Here is a 12,181-nt window from a genome sequence, read left to right as displayed (position 1 = left end):
GCCATAATCTCAGCGGTGGCCCTACTCAGAGACAGGCGAAAACCTATTCCAAGCAGAGCCTCTCATATATCTAGCGTCCACCTCTCATCAGTGAGTAGGTAGACCTAGTTAATAGTTAATACCAAAGGGTATAGCGAAAAGAACTTATATATCTAGCGTCCACCTTATGTATAGGTGAAGCCGGCTCTAAAAATAAGACGATCACGAAAGATCGCCCAACTCAGCGTTGTTCCACTCGATGACAGGCTCACCCCCGTCACCGAGAAGAACATCTCAGCATTGGCTCTACCCAGTGGCAGGCTCACCCCACCACCAAGCAGAGCCATAATCTCAGCGGTGGCCCCACTCAGAGACAGGCAAAAACCTACCTCCAAGTGGAGCCTCTCAAAGCCAGATTCGCCCCGCACCGGTTTCCACCCTCATTATATATATATATTTTGTGAGTTCAATAAACTTCATCATTGGCCTGTAGAGTAAGATAGGCTGAGAGTCAGCAGATAGTAGGAGAGGAAATAAAGATAGAGTGCATAGTGGTAGAGTAGGTAAAAGAGGCCTCAGTTGACCTGTTTTAGCTGTTTGCCCCCCCAGGGGCGCTTCTAAAACCGTCGTTGATTTTTCACTTTAAAAAAAAGGAAAAATCCTAAAAAGGAAACATGTAACAAAACAAAGAGAGAATAAATCTGGAGAAGGAATGGAAAGGTAAACTTAGAGGTGGAGGAAGAATCTGGCCCGAGTGATGCAGCTCACAAGGAACTGCACCGCCTCGCTGTAAGCCTTCGCTGCTCGGGTTCTCAGGTCCTCCCCCACCTGTGGGAACTAAAAACCAGTGAAGCTGAGTACAGAAATCCACAAGGTGGTTACTGTTCCTTTCTTTTGTTGTGGACTGTTATGATTCTTTTGGCCACCTCACGTCCCTTGGCCATGTCTAGTTTGCAGAGAGCGATGTAGAACGCCGAAGGTGCCTCCTCGTCTATATCCAGGGCTACCTCTACTTGCTCAGGGGTGATTTTGCTGATGTCATCAACGAAGGGGTCACCCCATTTTGCACTGACGATGTGGGGTCCATATTTCCCTGTGAGGAGGAGTTCAGGTTCTCCTACTTTATCTATTGCCTCTTTAAACTTTTCTGCCACCCCAGGCATACCTCTAAGGAGATGTTTTAGAGTCTCCCCTGCTTTTGCATGAGGGACTTCTGGGTTCTCAGGTCCAGAAGTCCCTCATGTTCGGTTTCAGATACTATTACTGTTTTGAGATTTGTCAGCTCTTCTTCCTGCGGACTTAATGGCCGTTTGGAAGTTTTGGTGTTCGTCTCCATCTCTACTTCAACTTCTTCTACTGTATCTGAATTGACTATGTCTATATTGGCAGTGGTAGCTCCGCTTTCGTCCGTGGGAGTTACCATGATGGTTTCTGCATTGTCAGTCTCTTCTGTTGGGGTCGTATCGCTGGGCTCTGCAATTCTGGTAGGTTTCCCTCCCTTACGGGACCTTTTTGTTGTCTTAGACATGGCGGCATGATCAGGAGTGGCCTCAAGAGGCGGAAACTCTTCCTGTGTTGTGACCTTTTCATTACTTGGTTTTGTTGCTGATGTGATTGCACCACCCATCCTCTCTGCGAGGGTTCTGGATGGGCAGGTGTCGACTTTGTGGTCAGTGACCCCACATTGAAAACAAGCTGCCTCACATTTTTCTTGGTTGTGGCCAATTTTTAGGCAGTTCTTGCATTTTATGCGAGGGCAGTCTGCCCCAAGATGATTGAAGGCACCACATCTAAAGCATTGCTTTTTGACGCCTGGGTAATTTACCATTACCCGGCCAGATCCTATGAGGACAAAGTTAGGAACTTCTGTCCTCATTTCAAGAGAGATGGTTACCTCCCCAGACTTCCACTCAGGATTGTCTGCGTCATTGTGAACCTGGATTTCCCGTACAACTCCCCACTTAGAGAATACGCTATGAATTATATCGTTGTTCTTTGCATATTCTAGGGGAAATCGTGGTATCTTAAGGGTTCTCAGGATGCTCCCACCCATGAATGGGGATACTTTTACTTTACCACAGTCAAACCCTTGGAGAAGCTTTTCTCTGGTCTCCATAATTTTGGTCACTACCTGGTATCTTCCACCCCCGTAAGGGGTAAATCCAAAAATGTTCTCTGCGCCGACGCAGTCTATGATGGCTTTCGCCATCGCCCTTGCCGGTATTGTGGCGTCAACCTCAATTCCGAGGGTACGCACACGCGGCAGAATGGAGGGCATGATCAGATGGGGGGGAGCCTAACTATTCCCACCACCAAGTGTTTGATATTTCCCCAGTCCCGAGTTTAGGAAGTTCTGTAAATTTCCCGTTAAATATCGTGAAACCCGATGGGACTCGTACCGATATTAACGGTTAAGATCAGAAACTATATACACTTGATCTTAGCCAAAAGGCCGAGAAGCGAATATCATTGGGGTCTCATCAGTGAGTAGGTAGACCTAGTTAATAGTTAATACCAAAGGGTATAGCGAAAAGAACTTATATACTCTGCTATATACGAGTTGTCCAAAAAGTGCACCCATTAAGTTGCTTAAATATAAAGAGCCAAACAGGCTTCATTTCGGCGATATAAACACTATTTCACTTAAGGGGATATTAAATCCCACATTGTTTTAAAACCGAATAAGAAACTCGGAGATTGGAATCAGAGAGTTTCTTACCGAATATAGTAAACTATAAAGTATCGGCGAATACTAGCGTGAGCTAATGCAATTAGTCCTAGTACGTAGTACAATACCGAAATGAAGCCTGTTGGCTCTTTATATTTAAGCAACTTAATGGGTGCACCTTTTGGACAACTCGTATAGCAGAGTAAATAAGTTCTTTTCGCTATATCCTTTGGTATTAATTGGTCTAGCTACTCACTGATGAAGCCTCAAAAAAGGCTGAAACCGGTCTGGATAGTGACCTCCTACCATAATGTAATAACAGCATACATTTCCTAGGAAGTGTGTTTTTACATTATGGAAAATACCAAAGAATAGCGATCAGAACTTTACTCACCTTTGCAACGAGTTGCCCGGTATTGTACTACGTACTAGGACTACTTGCATTAGCTCACGCTAGTATTCGCCGATATTTTTATAGTTTACTATATTCGGCATGAAACTCTCTGATTCCAATCTCTGAGTTTCTTATTCGGTTTTAAAACAATGTGGGATTTAATATCCCCTTAATTGAAATAGTGTTAAAATATATTTTGGGAAAATTACTCGATCCCAAATTTTGTCAGTTAAAAAAAATAACAAATAAATATTACTCCGAAATTCATTAACTGATCTTTAACAAACAGTAAATAGTATCACAGATGATTTCGAAACTTCTTTTCCTCTTAAATATGTGTTACTAAGAGGTGAATCTTCTAGAAGGAAAAATGATAGATGGTTGGGAAGTAACTGAAGAGCAATTGCATTTCAATATTCACAATACACCCTGTAGTCAGTGCTTATCATTTCGTAGATGCTGTACGATCCAAAAGTACAAGCACAGACTATAGTAACTACAGCTCTCTCTCTCTCTCTCTCTCTCTCTCTCTCTGTGTGTGTGTGTGTGTGTGTGTGTGTGTGTGAGAGAGAGAGAGAGAGAGAGAGAGAGCAAAGAGAATTTTGTAAAAGGAATATATAAATTAAAAAGTTCGCATTTATCTATAAACATTTTTTTTATCCAATTCTTTTTTTTTGTGAGTGAGCCGTCCATTTCCTAGGACCTGAAAGTTAGTTTATCTTAAGCAATTAATATTAACGTGAGGGTTGAACAATATTTTTACACTTAAAGTATCTTCCAGAGAAAATATATATATGATAGACTTATGATTAGTGAAGGGAATTGATTTGAGCAAAGTGGTTCTTCCTTTTGAAAAAGGAAAATAAAAGTATTGATTTCTATATCATATACCAAAAGACATGGTCTCATTTAAAGTTCATGAATTTCATATAAAGTTCTCAAAGTAATAAAAACTATGGGAAAAAAAATAAATTTAACGTGTTGCTATATTGGAAAAAAATGTTACATAAATAACCACTGTTACTATTATTTAGAATTAGTATTATTTATTTTCTGCATTGCAGAATGTTCCTATCGATGAGCATTCAGCATATCCCAATTTTTGTCAGTACTTAAAGTACAGGAGAAAACCTAGCGTGAGCTGATGTTGTGTGTGTGGGAGGAGAGAATGGAGGGAGGGAGAGAGAGAGAGAGAGAGAGATGAAGAAAGAAAAAAGCTATCATTCTATTGATTCAATCTTATTTTAGGTTCAAATGGCGTGATCGATTGTGAGGATTTCATGGTACGAAAGCCCTTTTTAACTTTATATATGTTTGACAAACTCTATTAACATAATTACAGTATTACGAAATATTTTAACAGCGAAAGTGAATTTGTCGAGGTGATTATTTTTGCACAGAATTCTGTATATCCGTCAATTTTTGTTTATGTGGTGAAATGATATGCAGAATTCTGTGCAAAAATAATCTCTTCGACATATTCACTTTCGCTGTTAAAATATTTCGTTATTGAGTGAGAATGATTTCTTAAGAATATTTTAAAACAGCATAAGAACTAATTTTCGTATTAATCGTAATTTTTAATGCGTTGTATTCCTTAAAATAGGAAAACGATTCCTTTAAAGAGAAAAATCACTATATATATATATATATATATATATATATATATATATATATATTAAATATATATTAAAAATAGAGATTTAATGACTTTAAACCGAGATAAAATAGTAAGTTTTAATGAGAACGATACAACTAGTTTCAGCTTTTTACAGCCTTCATCAGGTATCCACTAAAGGTAGAAAATAATAATAATAAATATATATATATATATGTGTGTGTGTGTGTGTGTGTGTGTGTGTGTGTGTGTGTGTGTGTGTGTGTGTGTGTGTGTGTGTGTGTGTGTGTGTGTGTTACGGTTAAAGTGATAAATCCGGTTATTATTAATAATTACCGGTTAAAGTGAGTAATTCACGAGAATTAATTACCTGAACCGGTTAAAGTGATTAATTCCTAGGGGAGTCTGGTAAATGTAATGAAAACATGTTTATATTTATAGGTTTTATATATAGGTTTTCATTCTCAACAGAAATTATGACAGCTTAGGTTAGGTTAGGTTATAATGAAAAAAGTAAGGAAAGTACTTCTTTTGCACTCAATGAAATCGGAAACCAGTAATCATTATAAACTAACCCAACCTAACTTTTATCTATTGGAAACCATTATAAACTAACCTAACCTTTATTGGTTAGGTTAGTTTAGGTTAGGTTAGGTTAGTTTATAATGAAAAAAGTAAGGAAAGTACTTCTTTTGCACTCAATGAAATCAGAAATCATTACAAACTAACCTAACCTGACCTGGATGTCGCATGTCGAACCAGAGTGCAGTCGTAGTTTGTCGTGGGCAGATTAATGGGCATAAAAGATAAATGTTGTTGTGGGCAGATAAATGGGGATCAGAAATAAAAGTTGTTGTGGGCAGATGAATGGGGATAATAGATAAACGTCGTTGGTGTACCTCTTTCCTCATCAATGGAGAAAAACACTGATCAGTTCCTCTCTGATTTATCTATTATCCCCATTCATCTTCCCACAACAACTTTTATTTGTTATTCCCATTTATCCGCCCGCACTCATTAAGCTCGGCTCACAACAACGTTTATCTTTCATTCCCATTAATCTGCCCACAACAAACTACTACTACACTCTGGTTCGACATGCGACATCCAGGTTAGTTTAGGTTAGGTTAGGTTGGTTTCCAACCTAACCTAATAATGATAATGATTTCCAACCCGATAAAGGTTAGGTTAGGTTAGTTTATAATGATTTCTGATTTCATTGAGTGCAAAAGAAGTACTTTCCTTACTTTTTTCATTATAAACTAACCTTACCTAACCTAATCTAACCTAAGCTGTTATAATTTCTATTGAGAATGAAAACCTATATACAAAACCTATAAACATGCTTTTATTACATTTACCAGACTCCTCTAGGAATTATTCACTTTAACCGGTAATTATTAATAATAACTGGTAATTGTTAATAATAACCGGATTTATCACTTTAACCGCAACATATATATATATATATATATATATTTTTTTTATTTTTATTTTTTTTTATTTTATTTTTTTTTTCAGAATTCATTTTTACTCGGTTGGAATATTATGAAAAAGCTTTAATGACTGATACCGAGAGACAAAAAGATGACGTGGTATATTTGAAAAGATACTACTAGTTTACTAGTGTCGTTGAATTGATCAACATCTTCAGGTATCACAATCAAGGAAGTATATAAAGAATTACAGACTTAAAATTGTAATAACAGATCAAGTACAAAAAGACAGTAGCGTGTTTGAAAACAAAATGCGAGCTTAAGTTCCAAACAAACGTATACTACGCGCTGTTCGCGAGTCCGCCAGTACTGAACAGAGGCAACGTGTGCGTCAGAGAGATTAAAACTCAGGCTGTTGTTGATATGAGGGGAATCTAGAGAAATTTCCCTAGATTCGACAATCTTTCTCTCGAGTTCATCATAGCACACATGGATGTTAGAAGTTTAAGTCCAGTTCACAATGTGTTGGCGGCCTTCGTCTGAGTTAGCTGAAAAGAGAACGTGGCTAGAGAGAGAGAGATGTCGCGACGATGTTCTTCCAAACGTAGAAGGATGGATTTAGCAGTCTGGCCATAGTATGGCTTTCCACAATCACATAAAATCTTGTACGCTCCTGGAAACTGAGTTGGAAGATGTTTCTCTTTGGGTTTGCTAAGTATTGAACGAAGTTTTGGAAGCGTAGTGAAGCAAGTTTTGAAGTTAAACTTCTTGAGAATCTTTGACAGTTTTGGTGAAATAGAGCTGATGTAAGGCAAAGAGATGAAGGCTCTTTGAGAAGAGGGATCTTCAGAAGTAGTTGAGTGACTGGGGGAAAGAAATTTGTCAATTTTCTTAGGAGAGAAACCATTATTAATAAAAGGTTTTTTAAGAAAAAGGAGTTCGTTTTCAATTTCTGTTTCTTCTGTAAGTAATGATTTGGCTCGGTGAGCTAAGGTGGAAATAATACCAAATTTTTGTGGGGGGATAGTGATGGGAGGAAGCATGAAGGCATCTATCAGTGTGAATAGGCTTTCTAAAAATTGAGATTTTAATACTCTCAGCACATCTGGTAAGTTTCAGGTCTAGAAAGGGGAGGCAGTCATCTGATTCCAGTTCGAAGGTAAAAGAGATTTTTTCATGGCACTTGTTTAGTCTAAACATAAATTGAAGTTGTTGACACCATCTTCCCAGATGAGGAAAATATCATCAATATATATAGCGATACCAGAATTTTGGTTTAAGATGGAAGGAGAATAGCTTTTTTCTTCAAAATCGTTGAGAAATATATCTGCGAGAATCGGAGAGAGCGGGCTGCCCATGGCCAGACCTGAGTTTTGTAAGTAGATCTTATTGTCATATTTGAAGTATCCTGACTTTATGCAATGGGAGAGAAGAGCAAAGAGTTTTTTTGATAATTTGTTCTTGAGAAGATCGAGGACTTCTTGAGCAGCTGCATTTGTAAAGAGAGAAACAATATCGAAACTCGCCATTAAATCTGTTTTTTTAAGTTTAATATCCTTGATTTTAGAAACAAAATCTGCAGAGTTTTTAATATGTGAACAGGAAATTCCAGAAAGATTTCTTAGAAACTTCGCGAGATATTTGGAGAGATTATAGGTAAGAGAGTGTATGCCCTCAACTATAGGTCTGAGTGGGCAGTTTGTTTTGTGAATCTTCGAGAGACCATACAGTCGTGGGATTAAGGAATGAAGTGATCTAAGAGAAAGACGAATGTTTCTTTGTAACTCTAAGGTGGTTTTTAATAAATTATTAGTTCTATTGTGTAGTTCAATTGTAGGGTCACTATTAATTTCTGAGTAAGTATCACTGTTTAAAAGTTCCAAGATTTTATTATGGTAATCAGACTTGTCTAAGATGACAGTCACATTCCATTTGTCTACCGGAAGAATAACTATGTTATCATAATCTTTTAAAGACTTGATAGCTATTCTTTCAGTGTAAGAAATGTTGTCTGGTGGAGGTCTAGCTTTATTTATGGTGAAAATTGCTTCCATTCGGAGGAGGGTAGCTTCTTTGTTTGGTAATAAAGAAGCTGCCTTTTCTATTTTTGTTAAGAGATGTTCTTTAGGGATGGATGTAGGAGCAGTGACAAAGTTGAGACCTTTAGCAAGTATGCTTTCTTCTGCCAAAGATAACAAAATTAACAATAACCTATTTAAAGAAAGTTGATAACAACTTTCTTTAAATAGGTAGAGTCAAAATGAGAAGTTTTGCTATCCTGTATGCATTTAAGAGAATCATATTTTCTGATGAGGTTGGTTTTATTTAAATTCTGTATTTTAGAAGCTTTAAGAGTGCTAATCTCTTTTAAATAGTTCCAAGATGAACTGTTCAGAGAATGAGATAAACGTGTTTCATGATAGGTCTTCTTAGAGAAATAAGTGGCAAGACAACGTTTGGTATCACGAATGCGTTCCGATAAAAGATCTAGGTTTGTTCTCCTGTAAACCCTTTCAGCTCTAGCGGTTTTTATCGATTCTTTAAAATTAAGGAAGCGTGGAATAATAGAATTGCACTTACATCTTTTGAGAAATACAAGTCTGTTGATGTATAATCCAATCGCTCTGAGATTCTTCTGATATTCTTCGACCAGTGAATTTAATTCCTCGTCATCAGGAAAGTAGATATTTTCATAATTCATTTTTACTCTGTTGGAATATTATTCTGTTATTACAATTTTAAGTCGCTGTAATTCTTTATATACTTCCTTGATTGTGATACCTGAAGATGTTGATCAATTCAACGAAACTAGTACACTAGTAGTATCTTTTCAAGTATATCATGTCATCTTTTTATCTCTCGGTATCAGTCATTAAAGCTTATTCATATATATATATATATATATAAAGGATAAAAGTAATATATGTTTTCATCCATGTTATATACATAACACTAATACACTATAAAATGGACGGCAATAGACGATTCCTAAAGGGAAGGAAAAATACAGTTTTGTCGTGGATATTTCGAATAACTTACAGTGAAATTACGAGTATATCTCACATTTGTCTTGAAATTTAAAAAAAAAAAAAAGAAAAAGAAAGTTTTTATTATACAAATTACTGTCTTGAATGTAATTTAATGCTCAAATTTTCGTCTGCTTCAAGTATACAGAAAAATGTAGATAAAAACAAGAACAACTGATCGAAGCGGCACGGTTTTCGCAATTCAAGTGGTTATTGTATATCGCTTCTGGGTCTTGTTTACTCTGACCAAAATAGCACCTGCTTGAATGTCTCCTTTCTACACTCACGTCATCTACCGACCTCGTATGAATTCGGTAGTTGATTTTTATAAGACTTCCCCGTCGGCTATTTCGGTGGTTTAATCAACAGAATACATCCTTATTTTAGGTTGACATGAGATACTTCAGGGAGTAAATGATATAGCCGGTGGAAATGACGCTTGCTAAATAATTTGTTGGCGTACTGGAGGTAAAAAAAAAGTAATTAGCCCAGCGATGGGTGTTTATAATCATGAGCGATAAAAATGTTTCGCTAATCCGCTCTTGTTGGAAGGTTTAGAAAAAGTTAGCCCAAGAAAAAAAAAATCAGTTTGCAGGCTGCTCTGAATGAAGAGCTTCTCTTAAAACTTGCTACATATTTTCTTTAGGATTTTAATGTAGCTTTTAAAGTAATCGTTCTAAGGATAAAAATGCTTGATTGAAAAAATAAAAATAAAAAGAAATAATAAGAGAAGGATTAGTTTTATAAGTAGAAAAAACCTTGCATGAGTGTTAGTAACTGGAGTAATGTATTTTTTCTTTCATACGCACAGTATACAAAACTATGAGACTACAATTTCTCATCAGTCAGGCATTACATGAATCTCATCGCTCGGTGAGACCACGTCACTCATTTAAGTGGCTTCAAAAGTATCATTTTTGGTTAAATTCACCTATCTGCAGTAATAATGTAACATTACAAGTACTGTAGGTTTACAAGCTTTCGCGGGAATCACATTAAAAAAATGATATTCCTACCATAAGTACGGATTCCACCACTCGATATCCATTGCGTATCCTCTCGCCTCATAACCTATCTTTAGACATACGTCTTGTAAAGGTCTGGAGAAACGAAGTCATTTATACGATCTGGTAGAGAGAAAATTCGGCAAATTGTTATCTTGTGATCTTCTGACTGTCGCTATTTATAATTGGTTGGTCAATTTCTCTTGGGTCCTTCGCTACATATAACAAAGAATAGTTTCTTTCCTCAGATTTCTTTACAAATGCAGATGTTTCCTCTAGGCTCTGTTATATCACCCACACTCTTCCTCATGTATATAAATTACTTTCTGTCACTGACTTTAAACCTTATCAATAGATTTACTGACGATAGCACTCTTCATGGGCATCCTCCTGCTCAAACATCTCGAGCTACGAGATCATCTACCAGAAGAGCCCTAAATAGTTATCTCCATACCATCCATCCATCAGTGGGTTAATATTACTCGGCTCAACAGTCAAGACTATATCTCTTTTTGTACTGACTCTTGCGCTTCTGGCCTTTCCTGGCAAAAATACTTCTATAGCTTTCTCTAACTTATACAGCATACAAAAAGACTTGGCATTGTTTTTCGCTCAAGATGTTACTTTTTATCTATCCATCTACCAACTGTGAAAATCATAAATCCACTTAATCTTAGAATATTATCCCCACATTTCAAGTAGTGCACCAAAACTCTCTCTCTCTAAAATTGTTCACAAGAGGACAGTTCGGATAATTGATCCCCTCCCCCTCTCTCACAGATTCTGTCTAGCCGCTGTCTGTCAGACAGTTATCTTCGTCTTTGCTACAGATATTGTCATGGACGCAGTTCAACAAAACGTATATCCATCATTGCCCTCATTTTTGTTAAACCTACAACAACACAATGAACAGCTTCCCAACATCCATTTACAGTCGAATTGCTTATTAACCGAACTCCCATTCATTCTTTTATCCTGTCTACCTGTTCTGTGAAGCACCCTTTCTCCATAATGTATTCGAATATTACAACCCAATCTGTTCAAAAAGAACATCAGTTTTCTTCTCTCCTAATTCTCTGTCCCTTCACACACACACACACACACACACACACACACACACACACACACACACACACACACACACACACACACACACACACACACACACACACACACACACACACACACACACACACAGTGCGTCAACTGTTATAGATTCTGCAAACTCTCGTGTGTGGAAATGATATTCAAAATCAGTTTAGCTATCTGAATATTGTATACTTGATCTGATTCTTATATAATTTAGATAACTGATGCCAAATATGCTAGTATAAGAAATTTATACCTTCATCACATTATTAGTACTTTCCCGATTCAACATTTTGTTTATTTTTTCTGATTTTTATGATAATTATTACTATATGTGTCAAATCTTGAAACTAAGGAATCCATGCTTCATGATATGAGATGACGTCATTAGAAAGCGAGAAAAGTAGCATTACTCTTAAATGAATTCTCGGAAAACAACAACAACTAAAAAGATGCTGCCTGAAAGAATTTTTCTCATTAGAAATCTTGTAATTAAAAATTAATTGGTACAGGGTCGACTGTATACCAATTAACCTCGAAGTGTGCTCAAAGTCTCTCTGAAGTAATGTTTGCCAAATGACTTGCTTACCGACTTGTTCAACTATTTGCATCTTACTCATACATAAATTTGCTTTAATGGTTTGTTCAAGATAATAGCTTTTACTGAATAAAATCAGACTTAAAAGCATTTCGCGTTAATTTTGTCTTTAGTGAACAACATAAACCTTTCCATATCGGCCTTGACTAATGTACTGTTCATTTTCAAGGAAGCTGATATGCGAACCTTTCAAAATTGATCTCCCTTAGGCACTGAGACCATATTACTGTTTAACCTTTGTCAATGATATTATATTCCCAACAAAGTGAAGGAAGATATTCAGTTATTTGTTGTTGATGATGATGATAATGATGTAAAGCTAGAGATTATTAGGTATAGTGCCATTGTAACATATCTTCGTTATCTGAA

At 36.7% G+C, this 12,181-nt stretch overlaps 1 pseudogene; it reads right to left on the bottom strand.

Annotated features, from left to right (window-relative positions):
- Nucleotides 1-2,324: 2,324 nt before the first annotated feature.
- LOC150093089 (U2 spliceosomal RNA) lies at nucleotides 2,325-2,443 on the bottom strand (annotated as a pseudogene).
- Nucleotides 2,444-12,181: the final 9,738 nt, after the last annotated feature.

This window comes from Typopeltis vanoorti, chromosome 24, assembly GCF_054136105.1.
Source record: "Typopeltis vanoorti isolate ZY-2024b chromosome 24, IOZ_Tvanoo_1.0, whole genome shotgun sequence".
Lineage (NCBI taxonomy): Eukaryota > Metazoa > Arthropoda > Arachnida > Uropygi > Thelyphonidae > Typopeltis > Typopeltis vanoorti.
This window is presented reverse-complemented; position numbering and strand designations above follow the sequence as displayed.